We start from the raw sequence: 24,267 nt of genomic DNA on the forward strand, positions 1-24,267 counted from the left end.
GTTGATTGGCCAGTTATTTTAATATTAACCACAGAGAAAGTGATGCTCAAGGAAAATGTATTGATTTGCTATATTTTCAAGGTGTATTTCAAGGAGTTTTATAACTAGGGTAGAATCTTCTCAGTGTTGGTGCCTGGCCCCAAATTATGAAGCTTGTTTTTGGGTTTCTAGAACTGTGTGGAAAACAGAAGCTGCGCTGAGCATGTGCAGTAGTTCATGAGTCAATTCCTGGTCATTGATTTTCAGCTTAAGTGAAGCAAAGACTGAGGGAAAGCCAACAATTTAGCCAATTCTTTTGTCATTTGCCAAAGCTTGGTTCTCTGTCTCATGGAAACCAAAAATAGTATAATTCTTTGCTGGCTGCCCCTGATATCTAGAGGAGCTGGGAGGCAGAAAAGTAAGAGAGATTTGTTGGGAGAGGGAATCTGGCGTGGCCCAGGCCTTGGTGCACTTATTACGCCATTCTGCCCACTTCCCAAAGCCCTACAAGTTCTCTTTTCACAGCCCCAGAAAGAGAGAGAAAGCCTCGAAGGTAGTGATAAAAGGGGATTTAGGCCATGCTTAGGATCTAGGGATTTATAGCATAGGGGGCTCTTTGAGGGATTTTAAGCTGGGGAGTGACATGTTCATGTTTGCTTTTTATAGATGGTCATTCTGAGTTTAAGGGAAAAAGATGAAGGCATGAAGATCTACTAGGAGATTGTGGTAAGTCCTGGCCTGACTCAAGTGCTGGGAGTAGAGATGGAGAGCAAGTGGCAGAATTAGGTAATACTTAGAAGATGATATTGACAAGACTTGGTGACTGGGTGTGGGGCCTGAAAGAGGATGATGGATATAGGAAGACTTTATGGTGAATTATGTGGAACAGGAGACACGTTAACTGGGGTAATGTAAATCATGGTGTGAGTTTCATTTAGTTCTTTGAAAATATGGAATGGCTGCCATTTAGCAGGCATTGGGTAAATATTTATTGACTCTGTGAATGAATTTTGGTCTAATAAAGGAGTATAGCTAGGCTGTTCATATAAATGTGTTGCACAGCATAATTGTAACTTAGCTATAAAACCGAAAGGGCTATTTTTAAAAACCGGTTTCCTTTTCATCACAGTGGGTTATGTGTGCTGCCTCAGTAGGTCAATGTAGGAGGGTCCCTAGGAGTTGGGGTAGTGATCCCAGGGGGTGGATGACAGGGAAACACAGTAAAAACAGCTTGTCAAAGTGACCACTTTCTTGGCTCACATTTAGTTTTGTCTCTTTGCAGTCACATTCTGCCAGCAGTATCACTGTGAAAATGTAATAGTCTTGCTAAAAGTGGCTTTGTGTGTGTGGGCAGTGGAATAGAGAAATAGAAGACATTTCTAGGATGCCATTTCAACCATGTAAATGAACACTTACCATGTACCTGGAATTTAAAGGAAGTTGTTTACTACTTTCTGCTGGGTTTCATGGGAATTAGGGTTTTCAAGGTAGATGAATGAGTGGTTTGGATCCCTATGGCATAGCTCCAAGTGGAAATCTGAGGTCACTGTCACTGGGTATCTGTGTTGGAGCCAGAATGATCCAGTTTGATTGTATACATTTATCAGGCTAACTGGGTAACTATCGAATCAATGGGAATGATGACCTTTTCTATATATACACCGCATATGTGTGTTGGCCTGAAGGAATATGACTACATTTAACCAAGTGATGGTGGATTAGCTTAGAACGGCTGGAGAAGAATAATGAGTTCAGTGTTTTGAGGACTACTGACTTTCTACAGGGAGCTACAAACTCATGTGAGGCTCAATTAAAACATTAATCTGGCTATAAGCTCTGTTATTGAATATAAGCGGAAACAAATTGACAAGGTGGCTTGTTTTTGAACAAAGCAACTGGCCCATGATGATATTATTTTGATGTATCTGGAATTATCATAATAGCTAAGTCCAACAATAAATAGAAAAATGAATGGCAGGGAGAATCCAACAGAGACCATTTCTCTAAGAATAGGAGTCAGAATATGCACCATTGTATTCACAGTATCATTAAAATATGAATAAACAGCAGCAACTTTTTATACAGTGAAAGAACCTCCGACAGGGCACTGAAAATTGAGTGGTGTGTGTTTAATAAATTAAAGTCAACAGGAAATGGCTATTTACCAGGATGCAGGAAGGACTCAGAGAATAATGGGGGTTTAGCCAGGGACATAAATGAAACGGATTTATTATTAGGTGGGGTTTTAAAGGTTTAAAAAATGTTATATATGGCAAAAGTTGGGAGAGGAGGAGAGGGAATGGTGAGAGATGAGACTATAGAGTTTAGCTGGTGCTAAATTGTGAAGGGCCACATTTTAATAAATCAAGGTGTTTGGGCTTTATCTTGAGAGAATCTATTCTGGAATTTTAATCAGGAGACAAAAAGATCAGTTAGCTTTGGCTGTATAATAAACCCAAAACTTAGTGGCTTAAGACAATAGCCTTTTATTATTCATCATGAATCTGTGGGTGGACTGGGCTATTCTTTTGGTCTAGGCCAGCTCAGCTGAGGCTGGATAGTCTAGGAAGGCCTCATATATCAGGGACCTCAGGTAGGGTGATTGGGATATCTCTCCACATGGTCTCTCATCCTGCAATAGGCTCTCCCAGGCTTGCTCTCACAATGGCTGAAGGGTTCCCAACAGCAAGAGAGGGCCAGCACCAATGTGTGAGCACTTTTGAAGCCTCTGTGTCCTGTTTATTAATTTCCCGTTGGCCAAGGCAAGTCACGTGGCCAAGCTCAGATTCAAGGGGGGAAGGAATAGATTCTACCACTTGATGGGAGGAACTATAAATATTGTAGTCATTGTTTTTCCTGATCTATCACAATTAAATTTGCATTATGGACAATGGACTAGAACATGGCAAGCCCTTGGGAAGTAGAGGTAGGTGACAGTTGCAATAATCTAAAAGAATGGTAGTAATGGATAGTGGCAATAGAGCTAGAGAGATGTCGAGAATTCAAGAAATATTTAGAAGATAAGATTAACAGACCCTGGCAATTAAGGATAGTGTATGTGTATGTGGGTGGGTGGGGAGTATGTTCAGAATTAACCATGCTATTCATGTTTTTGGCTTGAGCTTCTGAGTGAAATTAGATTTATGATAGTCCTCTGGGGATTCTTTATTGATACATTTATATATTTGTAGCTGAATTAGACTAGTCTAAAAAGTTTAATCTCTACTTGACCCTACAGCTAAATATGAGAAAGAGAACTAGAAGTACAGATCTTACTAGGTAGAGAAGATGCAGATAGCTCTCACCTATTCAGACAAACATGATGGTTTTTCTAGTCATTAATAAAAGTTCTCCGGACATTGCTTGTACATCTACTGTGGATTGAAGGAATGGGTCATTATGTGACAACTAGTTCAATTAGTCAAAAATATATGGGCTACCCTCTATGCCCAAGTTACTGGGCTAAATCCTTAGGGCAATTTGAAGAGACATAAGCCCTTGACTTGATTCCTTTTGTGTTGGGGAATGAGCCATATTTACAGTACCTAGAAAAAGGTTTGTCACAGTTCAGAGCTGTAGGTAAGTGTTGAATAAATGGGAATGATAGTAAGGTCTTCAGAAGTCCTGAGGAGGAAGCAGGATTCAGAATTCAAGCTGTTTGGGTAGGAGTCAAATGGGTAGAATGTATACTCGGGAAGGTGATTCAATTTTAAGTCAGTTTCTCAGAAAAAGTTGACCTGTTTGGACTGAATTACTTTTACAACTGAATTATGAAAAGACAGACCACAATAGGTTTGTTTATATGTAGGATGCTTTATTGCTAGCTCTCTTGCTTTTGTCAAAACTCCTATATAAAGGTTCATTTAATAGTCTTAAAATGTTTTTCCTTATAATACTTGTTTGTTATAGTGAAAATATAGTGCCACCTCTCCCTTTTTTTGTAAATTTATACAAAATGCTATGGAGGACTGAAACAACTATCTGGGTAACCCAGCTTTCTACAATTTAGGTAAAAAAATGTAGGTAAGATTTTGTATAAATTATCCAGATAACTAAGGTACATATGTATATATATATTTGGTTTTTCTAGATAGTTGTTATAAGGTTACCATTGAGTCAGAGCTTCCAATGTGGCCTTGGTTCCTCTCTCTGATTTTCCATTGTATTGATGTAGACATTTTCCATATTGAAAAGGAGGTTGGAGTATCTCCTTTAGCCATTGTAAAAATGCTTTGGCATTTGTGTCTAACGATTAGGGAACCCTTGTTTCACTTCCTAAGGAAAAACAAAGTCTCTATAATATTTAGACCATTCTTGCAACTGCTGATGGTGGTGATAGATAACGAAATAATGATTGCTAACACTTTATATGCATTTCCTCATTCACTCCTAACAACAGCCCTGTAATGTAAGCACTATTTTATCCCCATTTTACAGAAGGTGAAACTGAGGAACAGAGTGGTTAAGACACTTTTCCAAGGCCACATAGGTGATGAGTGGCAAAACCAGGACTGGAACCTGTGGAAGATTGGATTATTGTTCAAACATACTCATGTTCTCACCCACAACTCCAGGGTAGGAGTATACTAGCCCATCCCACTGATGTTGGGCTCGGCTACGTGACTTGCTTTGGTCTCCTGGTAGGTGGGCTGTACTTTGCCACTCGTTGCCTTTGATCTCGGCCATAGACTTGAATTGGCCAGTGGGATATTAGCAGAAATGATGCAAGCAGAGACTTGAAATGTGCTCATGTGATTGGGCTTGTCCTCTTGCATTTCTGCTATTATCATGGTGAGAAGAACATGCCCTAGTTAACCCACTGATCTGAAGAGGAAGAGACATGTCAAGCAGACCTAGACTCAGCCAACAGCGTGAAGCTAAGCCCAGCTGAGCCCAGCCGAGATCAGCGGAGCCACGCCAGCTGACCCACAGATGGGTAAGTAAGAATAAGTGATTGTTGTTTTAAGCCACTTATTTTGGTGCAGTTTGTTACACAGCAAGAACTAACTGACAAAGAGCAATCTAAGTCTAAGAACCTGCACTATTAATCACTATTGATGCATCAAATTCGGAATTATTCCTAAATTGACTTTTCTAAAACAACTAAATCAAGACGTGCCAGTTGTCTTAAATGATTAACTCTGTAACAGTATGTGATACATACTATTATAGAAGTATTCTTTCTGGAAGTTACATGTCTTCATATCTCTTTCTCTCACTTCTTTTCAAAATTAAGAATACAGATATTTGGTTTTGTTTAATGTTCAGTTCACCCAGCTTATATGTACACATTTCTTGGTCCTCAGCTTCTAGATGTAATCCACTTATGAGTTAGGGAACATGTCTGCCACTCTGAAACAATATCTGAGATGGATAAGTGAACACATTTTGAATGACACAAATGGTTCCCATCCACAGAAAAGCAATGACAGGGAAGGAAATGGAAAACTGGATACTTACAATAAAAATAACTAACAATGTGAAGAGGTTTGTTCTGCACCAATGGGCCAGAGATGTAAAATTTAGATAGAGATGTGGACAATAGCTACCTGAGCAATGACAGACTTTGTTTTTCACCTTTTAAGATGTTGATCTTATGCATTTAAAACAGGGCTGAGAGAAGTGGAAAGCAGGTCAAGGTCTTGGTTTGAGCTCTCCTATGTTCGATCCCTGAAGCTTTAGGGCATAAAATAGTGAAGGAGATTATATAGTTTAGAAACACAGAGTGATTGTCTAGCCTCCTCCCATGGACTGTACATTTATTTCACGTGGTATTTCCTGAAATATATTCTGAGAGTTTGGGATTTTGTGGGTATAGGTTTTACAAATGCATAGTCAACTCAAAAAGTTAATAAATATCTTTAACATTAACTTTTTTTTTAAATTTTATTTATTTATTTATTTTTTCCCCCAAAGCCCCAGTAGATAGTTGTATGTCATAGCTGCACATCCTTCTAGTTGCTGTATGTGGGACACGGCCTCAGCATGGCCAGAGAAGCGGTGCGTCGGTGCGCGCCCGGGATCCAAACCCGGGCCGCCAGCAGCGGAGCGCACGCACTTAACCTCTTAGCCATGGGGCCGGCCCAATAAATTTCTTTATTGCAGGAATTCTTCTAGACTTTAATGTATTAAGATGCATTATGAATATTCCAGAGAGGGGTGGAACATGCAGCATTTCGTAGGCTATTTGTTCATGAACACTGTTCAAGGAGTAACTCCCAGGGCTAAAGTGATACAGAATATACATTGGGGAATTTTGCTCTGACATATTTCTCTAATGAAATCCTGTTGCTTCGGGGACCCTGGTCTACCCTATTATAATATCGAGTGAAATAAGTAGAGAATAAGCTTTATTGGCCAGATTCTTCTTGGTGCAGAAGGGGAGCGTGCCTATGTAAATTTACGTAGTAGTGAGGTACATGTGAATTATGGTACCTGACTTCATGGAATCAAATTCTGCCTTACCACTTACTAACGGTGTAAGCTTGAGTGTCTATGCCTCAGTTTTCTCATCTATAAAGAAGAATGATAATTAAAGTATGTAATCTTGTAAATTTGTTGTGAGGATTTAATGAGATAATAAGTGAGAAGCAATTAGTATAGTGCTTGACACATGGTAGATTCTTAATAAATATTATCTTAAATTATAATTATTATATATTTGGTAAGGGACTTTTATCCAGAATATATAAAGAAATCTTGCAACTCGATAATAAAAAGACATAATCCAATACCTAATTAAAAAAGGGCAAAGGGTTTGAATAGACATTTCTCCATAGGCCAATGGCCAATAAGCACATGACAAGATGCTCAACATCATTCGTCATCAGGGAAATGCAAGTCAAAACCATAGTGAGATATCACTTCACTTTCACTAGGATGGGTACAGTCAAAAAGACAAATAATAACTGCTGGAGAGGATGTAGAAACACTGGAACCCTCATACATTGCTGGTGGGAATGTAAAATGGCATAGCTGCTTTGGAAAACAGTTTAGCAGTTCCTAATAAGGTTAAACATAGAGTTGCCATATGAGTCAGCAATTCCACTTCTAGGCATATACCCACGAGAAATAAAAACATACATTCACATAAAAACTTGTCCATGCCATGTCATAGCAGCATTATTCATAACAGCGAAAAAGTGAAAACAACCCAAATGTTCATCAACTGAAGAATGGATAAAGAAAATGTGGTCTATCTATACAATGGAATATTATTCAGCAATAAAAAGAAATGTGGTACTGAGACATGCTACAACATGGATGAACCTTGAAAACATCCTAAGCGAAAGAAGCCAGTCACAAAAGGCCACATATTGTATGATCCCATTTATATGAAATGTCCAAAATAGCCAAATCTATAGAGACAGAAAATAGATTAGTGCTTGCCTAGGACTGGTGGGGGTTAGCATCTGGAGGGGAGTGACTACTAATGGGTTTTGTTTTAGGGGGATAAAAATGTTCTAAAGTTAAATTGTGCTAATAGCTGCATAAACCTGTGAATATAGTAAACACATTGAATTACACACTGTGAATGGGTGAATTGTATGGCATATGAATTATATTTCAATAAAGTTGTTAAAAATTATAATTATTATTATTAAGCAGAGTGGCTGGCTCTAAGTTGTGAGACTTCCCACTTTATAGAAATGTCTAGTATCAGTTGGATCGCTCCCATAGCTGCTAATTGTGCTGTGGAACTAAGACTTTCCAGTGAGGTCTGAAATATGAGTTGGAATGGCTGGGAAATTTCTCCCCCTCTGTATGATTATGATAGAGCTTTGTGCTGAGGCCTCTGTCTGATTACAGTCTTCGTATCTGGTTGCTAAAAGGATGAGGAAAGATGTGGATGAGGCCAAATTCACAGCCCACTGAGATGATCATGACCAGGAGTCTTTGCATCCCACTCCCTGGCCAGAGAATTTCTTCTCACGTGCAGATTGGCCTTTGGGGAATTCTCTTGTAGAGTCCACAGCTGGGAAGTGATTTTCTCCTTCAGTTTGGTTATAAGGTCTTCTTTTTATGTCTTTGGAAGTGAGCTCATTATTTCTGTTTTATAAAACAGAATGTAAAATCACTTTCTTTCAACCAGCTAGCAGCATAGCTGGGCAAAGTATGGTTTTAGATTTAACATTCAGGATTAGATTGGGAACTTTTTCTTCTTCTTTATGTTTCTCTCTCTCTCTCCATAGACACACACGCGCGCGCACACACACGCACACGCACTCATATGCATTATTTTATGCTGAACTATTTGAAGAATTGTTGCAGACATCATGACATTTTACCCTTAAGTACATCATCCTAAGAACAAGGACATTCTCTTATATAAACACAATATAACTATGACCCCCAGGAAATTTAACATTCATAAAACACTATTATCTAATATACAGACCATATTTTCCCAGTTACAGATTGGGAACATTTCGGTTTTGTTTTGACAGCCTTTCTAGAACCTCCAAGTTTTATTTAGGTGCACTGCCTTTTGGCTTATCATACAATATTATTATTTTCTAGTCACTTGCCCTCACTCTGCTAGGCTATGAGTTCACAGCTTGGTTCACAGTTGAGGTTCAGCACGCACTCGGGTACCACCCACTCTTCTGCTCACAGTGCCACCTAGTGTGCTATGCATAATGGATGCTCAATAAATTCTTGAGGAATTGGATTGAACTGAATACTGCCATGGTCCATGTTGTGGAGATACACGGTATTTCCGAGTGTTTACTTTTAAAGCTCACTGTGAGTTGCCATTGACTGCCCTTTTCTCCTTCAGATTTCTTGGCATTGCCATTGGTCTTTTGTACACCGCACCTGCCTACCACACTCATATTATCTTTGGTGTAATTTTTGACAGCTCATGAAGTACTGGGAATAGAAACGGAATAAGAGTGATGATGTAAGTGGAAGAGAATGAGATGCTAGTTCCATTCACAGGAAGTTGGTACTTATAAGCTGGTGTGAGCTGTCTTGGTGGCAAAACCAAAAAGTCACCAATAGTTTTGAGCAGTGCAGGTTGCAATTCTCAACCCTGTTTCCATGTTCTTTTGACACCACAATGTTATGACACCACGATGGTTCCAGGATCAGATCAAACTGGAAGCAAAGGATCCCAAAGGCTTTAAACTTTAGTCCTCGTTGGCAGGAAGATTTGTCATGGTGGTTGTCCATTCGTCTATTTTGCCTTGTTAGGAAGCCTGCAGGACTGTGACATTTTAAAGGCTTGTCAAGTTTACTAGATCCATGAACCATACTCGCGTTGTTGAAATTATGCTTTAAGGACAAAGGTGATGAAGGAGTTCCAGACAGAGAACCTTCTCCCAGCATACATTTGGGAGCACATAAACATCTCATATAACTTACTTTGACAGGCTACTCAACAGTAAAATTAAGGAAAGGAATGGATATAAGTTCAGAAGCTCTGAAGAACCTTAATCCAGATCGGTGGAAACTAGAACCCAGTGTTTTCAAGATGTTGACTATTGATTGAAGTCAAGTGAAGCCTATTTACTTACTTCAATGTTTATATATGGACGCAGAGACCATGCTTGACACAATTTATTCGTCTTCATCAAGTGGTTATGATGTGATAGAGATTTGTTTCCTATTTATCAGTGGAGAACTTGAAGTATATGGGTTGCTAAGTAAATACTGAAAAATGAGAACTGAGAAGACCTTTCAATGTACTGTGGAGAAGCCACACTTTTAGCATCATTTCCTTGGCTTTTTCAAATCTTGAAGCAAGAAACCTAATGAATATGGGCTAAACATTTCTGATCTCTAGGGATCTGTAGCAGAGAAGTCTCCATTGAGTTACGTTCAATGTATGTCATTTAAATAAATCCTGATGATATTGCTGAACAAGTATGAGGTTGCTCTTTTTCATCCCAGTGACTTCTACAAAGATGTCTGAAAACATAAGAGATGAAAGTCTTCTGGCCTCAAGAGGGGTGTTTGAGCTGCTGTAACTCTGTCAGCAGAGGTGGTGCTATATACAGGTGAAAGAATGAAAATGGCACCCCTATCTTTTCTTCCTCCTCCTATTTGGAGCTTTCTCCTTCTTTCGTAAGCTAGGTGCCCAGAAACACCCTATGGCAGCTCACCTATGTTTGGTCTTGGGCAGTTCTCTCAGCACTTGGGAAGTTTCTTGGCTTTATTGCTGCATTCAACACTTGTTCATTTTCCCAGTGTAAGAGCCTGGCTTGGTGACTGGTTAAATAACCCAATGAATGAATTTACTCTTTGGTGTAAGTGACTAATTTGGTGTAATGCATTATCTTTTAAGATAATTTAAAAAAAACCCTTTAACTATGGAATTTTTTAATGGGATTTTAAAATCAGAGACACTGTTATAAGGGACTCATCTTCAATAATTATCAATACACAGCTAATCTTCTTTAATATAGAGCCCCACCTACTCCTCCCTCCCAGATTCTTTTGAAGAAAATCCTAAATAACATATAATTTCACCTATAAAAATTTCAAGATATATTTTTAAAAGATAAAGACTTAAAAATACATAACCACCCCACTGTTATCATACCTAAAAATTAACAATTCCTTAATATTGTCAAGTATCTAGTCATTCACATTTATCCGATTGTCTTACAACTTTTAAAAATAGTTTATATACTTTCTTTGCATTTGGATCCAATTAAGGTTCATACATTTTGGTTGGCTGATGTCTCTTAAGTCTCTTAATCTGGTTTTCCCTTCTCTCTCTCAGTCTCGCTCTCCCCATCTTTCCCTTACCCTCCCTCTTTTGTTGAAGAAATTTGTTATTAGTCCTGTTATTCATCTGGATTTGCTGATCAACCCTTGTAATGTCATTTTGTATGCTCTTCTGTCCCCTGAATTCCTGTAAATTGAAAGATTTGGAGGCCCTATCAGATTTATATTTGATTTTTGAGGGCGTGGCAGCTTCAGAGGTGGTTTTGCATGTTTTTTCCTCTTATAAAGGTTTTAGCTGTACCTCACATTTTTTGATATATTGTGTTTCATTGAAATTATTTAAGAAAATTTTCAAATTTTCCTTTTCTCCAATCTCCTTATTTTTGAGTTTTCGTAATTATGATTTATGCTGTTCTTTCATAGTTTCTATCATTTTCTAAAAATTTTGCACTTGTGTTGAAATATCAGATTATAGTTTTTAATCAGTTTTGTGGGCATGACTTTCTGGATTGCCTTCTTTGTAGGAATCCTATTTTACTCCTTATTTTCTTTTTTATCATAATAACTCTGTAGAGAGTCAATTGTGAATGAGTTTTCCTATACTTTTAGAAGGGAGGGGTGGACCACGTAGCTTTTCTGGCCTCACAGATTTACAGACCCCTCTTCTCTGGCTTTTTCGAAGTGATAAAAAGACCTCACTCTTTCTGGGATCTTTCTCCTCTGCTCCCCTCCTACACTTTTATCTGACCTCATCATCAAAGGTGTCCATGTTGTCCCAGTCTTGCTCAATTTGGATTTTCCTCTCAATGTTTTATCCTCATTGTGGGGTTTTGTCTTGGGAGGGAGATTTGGTTTCTTAGTTTTGAAGTATATGGGGCCCAGACTGCTCCAGCCCTGTCATATCTTGTGCATCAAGAGCCCCTTGATGAAGGCACTCAGTCACAAATTAAATCAAGCAGAGTGCCTTCCCAGTTTTGGTGGCTGTTCCCAGACTGGCCTGCTGTGAATACTTGCTGATTTGGGGATTCCCTGTACAGGGACATCAGAAGCCGAGTCACCTTCTTTCTGCATCCTCCTACCCAGATGTGTCATCCACATGGGTTATGCAGCTGTTGGAGTTATGTAGTAGCCTGTTACTGGTTTTCCTGCCTTCAGTGCTGTCTCCCTCCAATACCTGCCAGAAAGTCTATCTAAAATGCAAACTGCTTTATTTTTCTCCCTTGTGTACAGGGTAAAGACCATACTCTACAGCACAGCTTTCTAGCCTTCCCTAATTTGCCTGCTTCCTCTGCCTCCTCCCTTGCCATTTTCTGTCTTGCACCACCACTGTCCTGGATAGAGTTCTTACTCATGTCATCTTATTTCCTGCTTCTGGGGCTTTGCTCGTGCTGTGGCTTCTGACCAGAATATCATTCCCATTTCTTTGACTAACTCATCCCTTCAGATCAGTTAACAATTTTCCTCCTCCAAGAAGAAACTTCCCAGAACCACCCCTCCACTCAGCCTGAGTTAGTTACTCCTCCTTTATGCTCCCGTAATACCCCATTCACATATCTTTCATTGTACTGATCACAGCATAATTAGCTATGTAAGGGGTCCTCGTTCCCTCACCACCTAGCTTAGCTCATGACTTGCCTAAGTCAGAGTTTGTCTTACATTTGTTTCCCTAGTACTTTGCCAAGAATGATTCCTCATAAATGGCTGTAGAATAGATGAATGAATAAACGAATAAGTGAGTTATTAGTTGGATATTTTAGTGAAGTGTGAGAGGCACACATAAAAAGGATGGGTTTCCAACATATCTCTAGTTATGGTGGATGGAAGAGTATCTGTTCCTCTACATGTGAGGTTGGCCCTCCTCTGTGAAATGTTGCTTCTCTGTAAGAGATCATGGCAAAGTACAAACTTTAATTCTCTCCAAATTCACAGTCTCGCAAGAGCGAGACCATGTGGCCCTATTCTAGGTTTACAGGCAGGTGTGTGCATGTTGTAAAAGTTTGTTACTGACTGGTACCAAGGTAAATATAACATATAGAATAGGCTGATTCAAAGCACTGTGAAAACAATGCCCACAGGAAGTGTGTGTGTGTGTGTGTGTGTGTGTGTGTATGTGTGTATATCTCGTCACAAATGGCTGAAACCAGATGAAGCAATGGCCTAAAACTGGCAAAACTGAGCAGTTCCCAGACAAACATGCACCAGTTGTTTGGAGGACTGAATTTATATTTGTGGAAGTAACACATATATGATGAAGACAAGGAAGCAAGTGAGAGGAAGGCACGGGCCCTCCTCCTTAACCAACTTTTCTTTCCAAAGGAGTGAGGGTAGCCGACAGCTACTCTAGAGTATGAGAAACAGATCAGTGGCACATGGCCTAGAGAGAGAAATGCCAAAGAAGATAGAGCTTCTCTAAAGGTGAGGCTTCAAGTGAAAACGAACCTGTTGGAGGTTAAGGTTCTTTCTTCATTACATTGTGCAGGGGATGGATCCTCTGAAAGGTAACATCAAATAGGATGAGGAATATCCAAATGAAGGTGTATAGACTTTGTTGGAGTCAATAGATAGGCAAGTTAATAATTTGTGGCTAAGTCACAACAAATGGAGCTATTGTTCTTTTCCCCAATAAATATTTAGATGATAATTTGGAAAAGACCTTAAGTGTAGAAGGAGAATCCTTGAAGGTGAAGAGCAAACCTCTGTTATCTATTATCAGTTACAAACACATTTCTATAAGTGATAAGAAACAAGAGAGCACAGAACCCTAGAAGAATGGCAAATTGTAAGCTGGGACCAGGCTATACTTATGAAATAATTTATGTAGTTGTCCATCCATCCAACAAACATTTAGTGATTCTGCACTATGAGGAGCAATGTTATGAATGTAAGAAATGTGGTCAGCCTGTTGGCTTGAGCTTGGACATAATCATTCTGTTCCTTTATCCTTTTAACTTTTCCAGATGATGCCTTTTAACCCCAGCCTGTGTGTTCAGCTATTTAGGCTTTGGGACCAAAGGTAACCCTAGTCAGGGAGATTTTAAGGAACTCTAGCTCAATAGACATGACCAAGCCTCAACCTTTATAGTACAGCCTCTCCTGGATCTCTGCTTAATGGAGACTGCTGGACCCAGGCTGCCATATTGTACAACTCCAGACTATGTGAATGGCAGCCCCTGGAATTCTGCAGTGCAAAACCTGTGCAGCCTAACATGGCAGTCCTGAATAGGAAGCAGTTCTCACTTCCCTTGTTCCTTCCAGGGAATCTACACTAAAGTGTCCTTATGTAAAGATAATAAAAATACAAAAGGATTCAGGCTGATTTCTGGTTTGTTATATCCTAGAGAATTCACAACTCTATGAATATTCACAATTCTAATTAGCTTTTAGAGGACAGGCACTGTCTCTTGGATAACTTTGAATCTCACTGAAGATGCTGATGAAATTGACCTGAAATCAGAACTGAATGATTTAACTTCTATTCATGCTGTTACAAGCTAGAATGCAAATCCTTGTAGAACAGAAGTTTCAGTACCAAGTTTTCCTTTTGGAGCAAAATTCAAGTGCCTTAATGGTAGTGGAGAAAGTGGATCAAATTTCAGATTATGTACTGAAAGGTGTGGACATTGGCATTTTATTTATTTGGATCCCTAGCTTTGGCTCTGTCCACTATGATTGCCAAAGGAGATTCAGCTGGGGACAGAAACGTAAAGAAAAATGTGTATGCATCATTCTAGCTATCTAAGTTCTTAGTGGCAGTAAAGGGGTCAGGCTTAATTTTAGCTGTGTTGGTTCTGAAAGTGCTTTGGCCTGGCGGTTGACTGCAACTTTGGCTAGGCCTTGTGTGCTATTTGCAACAGTAATAAAAATGTCACATAGAAGTCATCTGGTCCATGGAAGCTTCCCACAGCTGAGCAGAGCTTAATCTTAATGCTCTGCTAAGGTTGTATGGGGTTGTTAGCCGCTGGTGTGTATTTTCCCAGTGACCTAGGCCTTTTAATGTGTATTTAAAGAGGCCACTAAATCTTCACGTTTAAACCCACCTGTTTGTACTATCGTTCCTGTTAGGTGTCAATCTTTTGAACATAAGAACTTCATCTTCTTGCTTAGTTGTACGAGAGAAACATTGCATACATATTAAGTACCCAAGAAATATTAGATACTCAAAAAATCACCCAGGCCATTTAGGATCTTTAAAGCAAAGCAGTGTCTTCACTTGCCTTCCAGGGGTAAAATAAAAATGCTGTGCTGGTAAAATTGCTTGGACCTGATGCATCGTGTCTGATGGCCAGAGCAGTAGCAAATCTGCTGACGGGTTTGGACAGGGGAAAAAAAACACGTTGAAATGTCTGTGTAATGCTGATTCAGGGAAATGCTATTTTTAAAGAAATGAAACACATTATTTAGGGTTTGTGGATGCAATCCAGGCCTTTGAAGATGGGAAGAAAATCTTAATTATAAAGAAATAGGAAGATTGAATGCTTTTATGGAGAACCCAACTTTAAGAGGTATGTTTATCATAGATGCAGATGATATATATTGTGTACTGGGTGCAGCCCTTCTTTGACAAAACCAAAGCCTTTAAAGTTACTGGAGTGCATCTGTCCACAAGTTTGTTCAGCATCTAATGAGCAGACATTAATCACGGAAAACTTGGAGGCAGCTCGTAAGAGGACAATGAAGATGATTTAAGCCTTGGGAAATAAAACCTATAAGGAAAGGTTAAAACCATTCACATTATTAGCTTGGCAAAAAGCAGATGAGGAGTGAGGATTTCCAGTCAATGCAAGGTTATTCTTGGTGGGATGGCATGCTTCATGAGAAACGATTCCCCAGAATTCTAGAATTTCTCTTTTGTTGGTCTTACTGTAAAAGTATATTCATAGGAAAAATTAGGAAGCAGAACATGTGCTAAAACATTCTCGCTCAGAGGAGATTCACAGAACTGGAATGGAGAGGATGAACAGAATGTCTGCAGCTATGGTCTTCTTAGATGGAAAGTACAACATCTTGTTTTTTGCAGCATTTCTCATACTTGCAATTAACTAATGGCTTGTATACTTATTTATCTAATGTCTGTCTTCCTGGCTAGACTAAGCTTCATGAGGGCGAGAATTGTTCATCTTTTCACCACTACATTCTCAGAGCCTAACACAGTGCCTGGCATATAATAGGTGCTTAACACACATTTTATGCACACATGGGGGAGATATATATATATATATTATATATATATATGGATATAATATTTTAAACAAAAATGGGATCATCCTGTATATGCTGTTCCATAACTCTCTTACTTTTAGCAAAATATTGTGACAATCTTTTCGTGTCATTAATATTCTACACTGTCACTTGAATGGTAGCAAGGTGTCCTGCCATATGCATGCGACCTCAGGTCTTTAACCATTCTTCTATTTGGGGACATTTAGGTTGTATCCTGTCTTTGCTATTTCCAACAATACAGCAGTAATCCTAGTTGCAGCCATAAATCCTTATTCACAGGAATTTAAAAAACGAGACTATTACAAGGCATGGGAAGATGTTGTTCACTGAAGATCTTGAAAACATGGCAAATATTGATTTAGCCAGTTTTGCTGCAGTCCTGTATGGAAGCAGGGAAATGGATTTGATGACCTCGTGATCAAATTGTGCTTGAAACCTTATGTGTCTGTATACGACTGTCTTAGTCTATGGGGGCTGCTATAAGAAAAATAACATAGACTGGGCGGCTTAAATAACAAACGTTTATTTCTCTCACTTCTGAAGGCTGAGAAGTCCAAGATCAAGGCACTGGCAGGTTTGGTGTCTGGTGAGGGCCTGCTTCCAGGTTCATAGACGGTCATCTTCTTGCTGTGTCCTCAGCTTTTAAAAGGGCACTACTCTCATTTATGAGGGCTCCACCCTCATGACCTAATCATCTCCCAAAGGCCCCACCTCCTAATACTATCACACTGGGCGTTAGGTTTCAACATATGAATTTTGGGGGGACACATTCAGTCTATTGCAATAACTATTTAACCTACTCACACATTTATTTTACTCATTGGAATGGTGAGTTTGTAAAAGTTATGGAGGAGGGAAGTAACTTCTTTTGAGATAGGAGAGAAAATAAAGTGCTTTAAAACAGAAATCACAGTATCAATTTGTTTTTGTCATTTAAGATTTATCAGCATCAGAGTGGCTGGCAAATTGAATCATGATACATAGGAAAGTATTGACTATTTTCTCAGACTTAGCTGAGAACACTCTTCTTTTTACACTGAAAAACTAAAGCCAAGTTCAAATTTTTCTTAAAGATGACAGTAGGGATTTTTAGAGGTGTTGCTCCTCATGAGGTGCTGACTTATTTAATTTTAAGGAAATGAGTCATTTCTAAGGAGTGATTCATAATGCAAATGTCTGTGTATAGAATTCTCTCTTTTCAGTGACTTTCATGATCAAATTGGAGATGTGTTCTGAAAAAAAATTTTTAAATGCATTCAAATGTGGTTTTGAGAATCTATGTACCAGATGCGGTTTTCTTCAACTCTCATATTCTGTATATAAGTCAGGTTGTCCTAGTATTTTTCTCCCTTGTGATTGTGGCTAGTTTTGCTGTGATTTGCATGGCCTTGCCCACAAAAGCTCTGAGATTGAGCCCTTCCTATTTGAAGATTGTGTCTGTACGCTTGTGTCTTGATTTTTCTGCTTTTCTGCCATTGAACTCTGGGTTTCTAGCTGCTGCCTGGCAGTGTTGGTCACTGTCACCCTGCTTTGCTCTTTGCAGTGTCTGTTCTGGGCACTACAAGTCTTTCTAGGACTGTTCTTCTCAACCTATAAATTAAACAAATTTCATGGATCCCTAGATTCAATATGATTCCCTTTGGGACTGGGAGTCAGGGTGGTGTGGGAGATGCTTCCCCTTTCTTCCTGTATTGGCAATCACAGATCTTGCTGCAAGAAGTCGTGGCATCCCAAATGTTAGAGTTAGGCAAAGCGAGTTGAGTAAGATGGAGTCAATTTACATAGCTATCAAGGACGAGGGCAAGCCACAGAGGAGAGTCTGATTGGGGGAGACTATCATGCACCTCAGGGCATTTGCACTTGCTGTTTCCCCTGCCTGGACCATCCTTCCCTCATTTATTCTCATGGCTGTCATGAACTCTGAAGGGCCTGACATTTTACCTTGCTTGCAAGCTATCGAGTTAGCCTGCCGCAGTTGCATGGATGCTGGCAGAAGACATTCTTGGGTCAGATACAAAGGATTTTATTATTCACAGCAGTATTTGTAGCCAGAGTATCAGCAGTTTTTTATGCTGGTTCCCTGAGTCCCAGTTCCCACAAGGAGTTGTGAAGAGAGCCAGGTAACACCTGCACATGCAGCGGGTTGTCTTATAGGAGAGGAACACTGAGATTAGGAAACCTGAATCATTTAAAACGGGTAGTAAGCATGGCTGTCCTTTCCTCCAGGGGGAGGCATCATCTTTATTATACTGGACAGTAAGTGAATCTGTGCTTAACTTTGGAGAGAGACATTATCTCTGCCTTCCATGGATGTTTGTTATATAAACATCCTTGAAATACTATCCAGAACAAAGTCAGTCAGTACTTTTGCTCCTAAATTTTGCATAAATGCACGAGACCCATGGGGAATTGTCTCCCAACAATGATTTGATCACTCACTTCCTTTCTGTTCAAATGTCACTTTGTTAATGAAGCTCGCTCTGAGCATCTCATATCAAATACCCACTCATGATCCCTTATATCAAATAACTCATCATCATTGGAATACAAAACTGTGTGTACTTAGCTTTATGTTGTTGTTGTCTGTAAGCTGCAAGTTATGTGATGGTAGAGACTTTGTGTTATTCACCGCTGCATCGTCAGAGCCTAGCACAGCGCCTGGTATACAGTAGACATTCAATGAACATTCACTGAATGAATGAATCAATACATCACCACCAGTCAAGAAGATTACAAAAAAGGTCTATTTTCACTTTCAAAATATAAAATTATATTAAACTGGCTCTGTCTCACTCCATAATCAACCTGCCCCAGTTCCAGCTGGGAGCACTGTTCTGAGCATCCAATTCTGTCTCGACTCCTGGCTTTCTGGCCTTTCCTAGACTGGGCTGCCCCTCAGTGCATACTCCCTCCTGTGCTCTTGTCCGGCCTCAACTCCTGGCTCCTTACCTGGTGATCCTTTATCTGTCACTGCCTTGTGTCCCAACACAGCCCATGGCCACCCTTTTACAAATCAGCCAGTGGTGCGCTGGTAAACTGGCTCTCTGAATAAAAGCTCTGATGTGTAGCGTTTGCTGATTTCCGTGGTGTAAATACTCTCACCATGGCTGACTGCAAGATACCGATGCTTTAACAGCTGGCTTGCAAACTGCCTGAATGTTTAACTATCCGGCTCTCAAGAGCTGGTGGGAGCTGACATCATCACACCATCATAATAAGAAAGTAACATATATGTAGTATCGGGGTTATTTTTTACTTGGCACAATAATATAAAGGTTTAAAGAAAAATATGTCCATGGTTCACGAGAACTTCTTACCTTGAACTGGGTTTCTCATTACTTACTCTTTATTTCCATATTCTCTACTAACTGTTTCTCACACTAGCCTGCATCAGAATTAGCCGGAGGGCTTGTTAAAACACAGATGGCTGGGCCCCACCCCCAGAGTTTCTGGATGCATGGGGCTCGAGAATTTCCATCTGTAACAAGTTCCCAGGTGATGATGCTGAGGGTTCTGGGACCATGTTTTGAGAGCCACTGCCCTAGTGGCATCACATGCAAGATATTTTGCTCAAAATCTGTTTCCAAGTGCTAAGTGGAAGACGTAAGTTTTTGTAAATAAACAATGTATCTTGACCAAAGAAAGGAAAAGCCACAAAATCAAAGAAAAAAAGTTCAGAATGTATTTATAAAATAACTAACAGATGGGAGTGTTAAGCAACTAAAGCTCATTGCTACAGGTCTTCAAGATGGTGAAAAGTGGGTTTCCAGGTGTGCGTGAAGAAATAATCGCTCGGTTTATAACTCTGCTGTAGTCAATTTTGTAGTATTGGGTTTCTGAAGGATGAGTTTGAGCTGGAAATGGTTCTGATGAGGGCACAAATCTTGAGGCTTGCTAGGTAACCTCTCCTTTAGATGAAACTGAGCATTAGATCACTTATTTAAGGGCCCGCATCTCAAACAACCTTGAAAAAAATTATTTACCCATTACCATGTGGTACTCGTGCAAATAAGAGGGCTTGGGCAAAGAGGGAACACTTAGCCTTGATTAGATGGGACATATTAGCTTCCTGAAATTTTCTCACCTGTTTAAGCAGCTCTCAATCACAAATCCTGACAGGATAGATACTCGTAGGAAGGATTAACAGGGCTCCGCTAAACCCAAGGGGTGTCACACTTCTCCTAGATCTCTGGGGCAATGTTCGGTTCTCTGTGTCCCTCCAAGATTCCAGTAGCAAAGGCCCTGTATGGTGCCCTTTCCCTTTGCACTTCTCCAGGAGGACAATGCTGTCAAACGTACTATTCCGAGTCTCGCATCTTTGCAACTGATTTAACCCCAGGGCTGGCTAATTCACGGACAACAGGACAAAACAAGATAGGAATGTGATTCTGCACATTCCTGCTGGTTGAACAGGGTGGCAGTAAAAGCCCAATTTTCCTGAGTTTAGCTCTTTTGTTGTTGGCCAGGGACCAAACCTGTCCTTGGCACTCAGGCATAGTTTGTTTTGACAAGCTTTATTTGAAAGAGCTGTAGAGGAAAGATAGTTCATTATCAGACACCTCCTCAGCACAATAGCTTCTCTGACAGAATAGTTCTTTTTCACTGGGGGAAGAAGAGGCCAAACTTCTATCTTGCTGGGGTTTCTCTGTGCTACTTAGAAAAATTATCTTGATCGCTCTTGGGATTTCTATGTGACATCTGTAATTCAATGAGGCCACTTTCCTGTTGGTGGCCTGATGTAATCATCTGCCTTTATCTGGCCCAAAGCATTTCTTTACTACTCTTAAAGGACTGAACCCCAGGGTATTGGAGGATGTTGGGCCTCCAGGAGGAAGTAACTTACCTTTTATCTGAGGGATCTGTAGCCTCCATGACGACCTGGATATCTCTCTTCAAGTCAAGGAATCCTCTTGTCCAGGATAGTTTTAGTCATCTTATAGATTTAACTGTTAGCAATGCTAATTGGCTGGACTTAACAATGCCTGCCCCAGTGGTTCTCAAAATGTGGTCCTGGGATCATCAGCAGCAGCAGCCCTGGAAGCCTGTTAGAAACACAAGGCCTTGGGCCTCACCCCAGACCTGCTGGAAGAGGAACTCTGGGGCGGGGGGTGGGGGGGGGCAGCATTCTGTGCTTTAACAAGTCCTCCAGGTAATTCTGCCGCGTGCCAAAGTTGGAGAACCACAAGCCTCTATGAACTTTATCTCCTGCGGGCATTTTGTCGCAGCAGACGGCGGTAGCTTTGAGGCATCTGGGATGAGCTGTTTCTTGGCAGTCATCCTTTACACTCTGTTTGCATTTTAAATAATACTCATTTCTTCCCTGGCATCTCTGCTTAATGATAAAGTGGTACTCTGACTGTTTAAAAGGTAAGTGAAACTGTTTCTTGGTAAGTGTAGATATAAAGGCATATAAATAAAGGGAGACAAGCTCCTCTTATCCATCTTTTGCTACTGTGATTGTGTGGCTGGAACATTCACTCTGATGAACTCTCCCTTCCACTCCAAATCAGAACATTTCATGTCTATTATTATACACCCTTTCAATTGGTTTGGAATCCCAGCCTGTGCTTTGCAGAATGTTTTGTGATTGCAACATAGTGGCTAACTGTTCTGACGTGTCCTTTGGATCAGGAGTGACTTAATGACCACCTGGCAGGAGCATAGGCCTCACGACGCCCCAGGTAAAGCTGTTTTCCCAAAGGTCAGACCACCATTCATCTTATGAATCAACACACACCGGTGAATGCGGGCCCTGGCATTTATGATACATTTGAGGGTACACACAAACTTTTTTTTTCCTTAAGGAGTCTAACAGGCCAGACACGTAATTAATGGAGATGTTGAAGCAAAATTTTGGTGGGTTGGAAAATGGGTGGGGCCACTAAGGAAAAGAAATGCTTTTTGGAAGAGATGGATGGTGAGTCAAAATTTACTTAATAGTTGTGTGATTGCGAGCAAGTTACTGAGCCTAAGCTTTCATTTCCTCATCTGAAAAGTGGGCATAATATAGGGAATGCCTAGCCTAGGGTTCTTGTGAAAACGAAGTGAAATGATACATGTAAAGTACCCAGCAGAGTGTCTGCAACCATGTATGTGCTCAGTAATTGGGAGCCATTTAAAAATGTACGCATGTAGATGTGACTACACACACACACACACACATATGTTCATAACCACTCACATACATATATGCTCTTGCATGTATATACACGTATATACAGTCACACACATATATTTACATATATACACACATATACGTACACGTACAACACACGCACACAGAAACACCCACATATACTAATATTTGTTGGAATTATAGGCTATTCCATGAATAGGAATGATCAGATCAGGGTATATCGAACTATTCTCTGCATACACCTTTCCCTACTCATTGTCACTTTTACCTTAAGGTGGGTGGTCATCCCCATTAAAGCACTAATAATGTCCTTGAGATTGGTTACTCTCTACCATCTGAGCTTCACTGTGATTTGGGGTGGGGGTAGGATGGGACATTCGGAGCACCAGGCTCCGGGGCACAGTGGTTGTAGGAAAGCATCTGGGAATAGGAGTGGGATATAGAAGCAGATTCAAATTGGTGCTTGCCTCCCTCACAGTGTGCTGAGGGCTGTCACAGAGTGGAGGCTAGGCCACCTTGTCTTGTGGTGCATGTCTTAGAGAGCTCTTTCCTCTGTTTCTTAGAATCTTGTGTCTCAGCACATCTTTGGTCTTGGGCCTTCGGTCACCTGAGTAGGGGAATGCGCATGGAAGGCTTCGCAGATCTCTGCACTCCTGCCCCTGCCTACTTCACCCACCTTGGAAGTTCTACTCTCCCCATTGCTCACTGTACTCCTACATCATGGATCTTATTTCAAGATGCTACATTTTCTCTAACCTCATGCACCCTTGCACATGCTTTTTTCTGCTTTGAATACTCTTCCCCCACTCTTGGCCTAGCTATGTCTCACTTACCCTTTAGGCATTAGCTCAAATGTCACTTGCTAAGGAGACTTCACTGGCCTTTCCAACACTAGGGTTGTGTCTCTACTATGTGCCTCATAATACTTTGTTCTAAAACTTTTAACCCTTATATCCCCAGAGCTTAACACAGTGCTTAGCACATGGGGTGTGTTAATATTTCCTGTTGAATAAACAAGTGGGTGTTATGTGGATGGTGAGAATTGGGAGGAGGCAGAAGAAAACTGACATTGGATTCCTTTATTTGACTCTTCTCTATCCTGTTTAAAATTCATTCCTGGACCCCTAGGATAGAAGTTGTTCAAGGAGGGGAAACTGCTACAGTTGGAAAAGGAAAAAAAAAGAAATTCTCACAGTTCATGTGAATTTCCTTCAAATTCTATGGCATGACAAGAATCTCTTACCTATCAGCCCCGGGGGGCTCAATTTTTAGCTTATGGCTCTGTGAAAGGTATCTTCCCCATAAGCTCAGTTGTAAAATTGGTACTTGAAGTCTTAGCAATAAACACGCACTTTACCTTTTCTGTCTTAGTAGGCGGGAGCACCAAGAATTTCTGGGGATTTGAACATTTCTTTCACAACACTGTGCAGGAACTGGTTTATGATTTTGCTTTGAGTTGATGTTCCTGGTAATAACATTCACATACCTAGGATGGATGCAATTGTTTAGCTGTCACCCCCAAACTTAGTCATACCATTGATCTGACATCAGAAAGTACTTATCCTATTGATCTAGTGTCAGATGGGTGGTATAATAGTAATAATAGGCTTTGATTGACAGCTTGAGTTGACATTATCAAATCGCATTTTCCCACAGCCAAACTGCTGACGGGCTTGGAACTTTTCCTTGCCCACACAGATCCCCTTGACCTTTAACTTCTTGTTACATGTGCTAAATCCAGTCCTCATCTAATGGCACTGGGAATGCTCCCAATTCAGTTTACTTAAAATGCACAGATGGAGAGTCTAGAATGATCTAAAGTTAGCCGAGAGCATTACACATAAGAGGTAAACAGCACATATTTGTTGAACAGATGAATAAGTGAACTTAAATTTATGGCTTGTGTACAAAGAGAGGTGGTCAGGGATGGTCAGGTGACACTAGCCATGGCAACTCAGGCATTCAGAGGTAGACTGCCACAGCAGCTGGGACCAGCCTGCGTCAGCCATGACAAATTTTCAGAGTCAGCTGGGGCACTGACCAGAATAAGGAGGGCAGGCAGGCTCTTATGTGGCTTGAACTCAGGGGTGCCCAGAGGAATCCAGGCCCAAGGCCCCACCCTTAGCACTTGAACTCTACGGTTTAAGGACTTGCTCCACAGTGTGTTCTGGGACCAGCAGCAGCAGCAGCCCCAGGGAGCTCGTGAGAAATGTACATTTTCTGCCTCCCTTCAGTCCTACTGAATCAGAATCTGCATT

General features: G+C 40.4%; 1 long non-coding RNA gene across 1 annotated transcript in view; it reads left to right on the plus strand.

The window, feature by feature from the left end:
* The first annotated feature begins 643 nt into the window (after positions 1–643).
* Positions 644–24,267, plus strand: part of LOC131400832 (uncharacterized) — a 92,133-nt gene continuing 68,509 nt past the window's right edge. The window contains exons 1-2 of the long non-coding RNA XR_009217467.1: positions 644–705; positions 4,417–4,915. This is a non-coding gene — a long non-coding RNA (uncharacterized LOC131400832). The remainder of the gene's footprint in view (positions 706–4,416; positions 4,916–24,267) is intronic.

This window comes from Diceros bicornis, chromosome X, assembly GCF_020826845.1.
Source record: "Diceros bicornis minor isolate mBicDic1 chromosome X, mDicBic1.mat.cur, whole genome shotgun sequence".
Taxonomy (NCBI): Eukaryota; Metazoa; Chordata; class Mammalia; order Perissodactyla; family Rhinocerotidae; genus Diceros; species Diceros bicornis.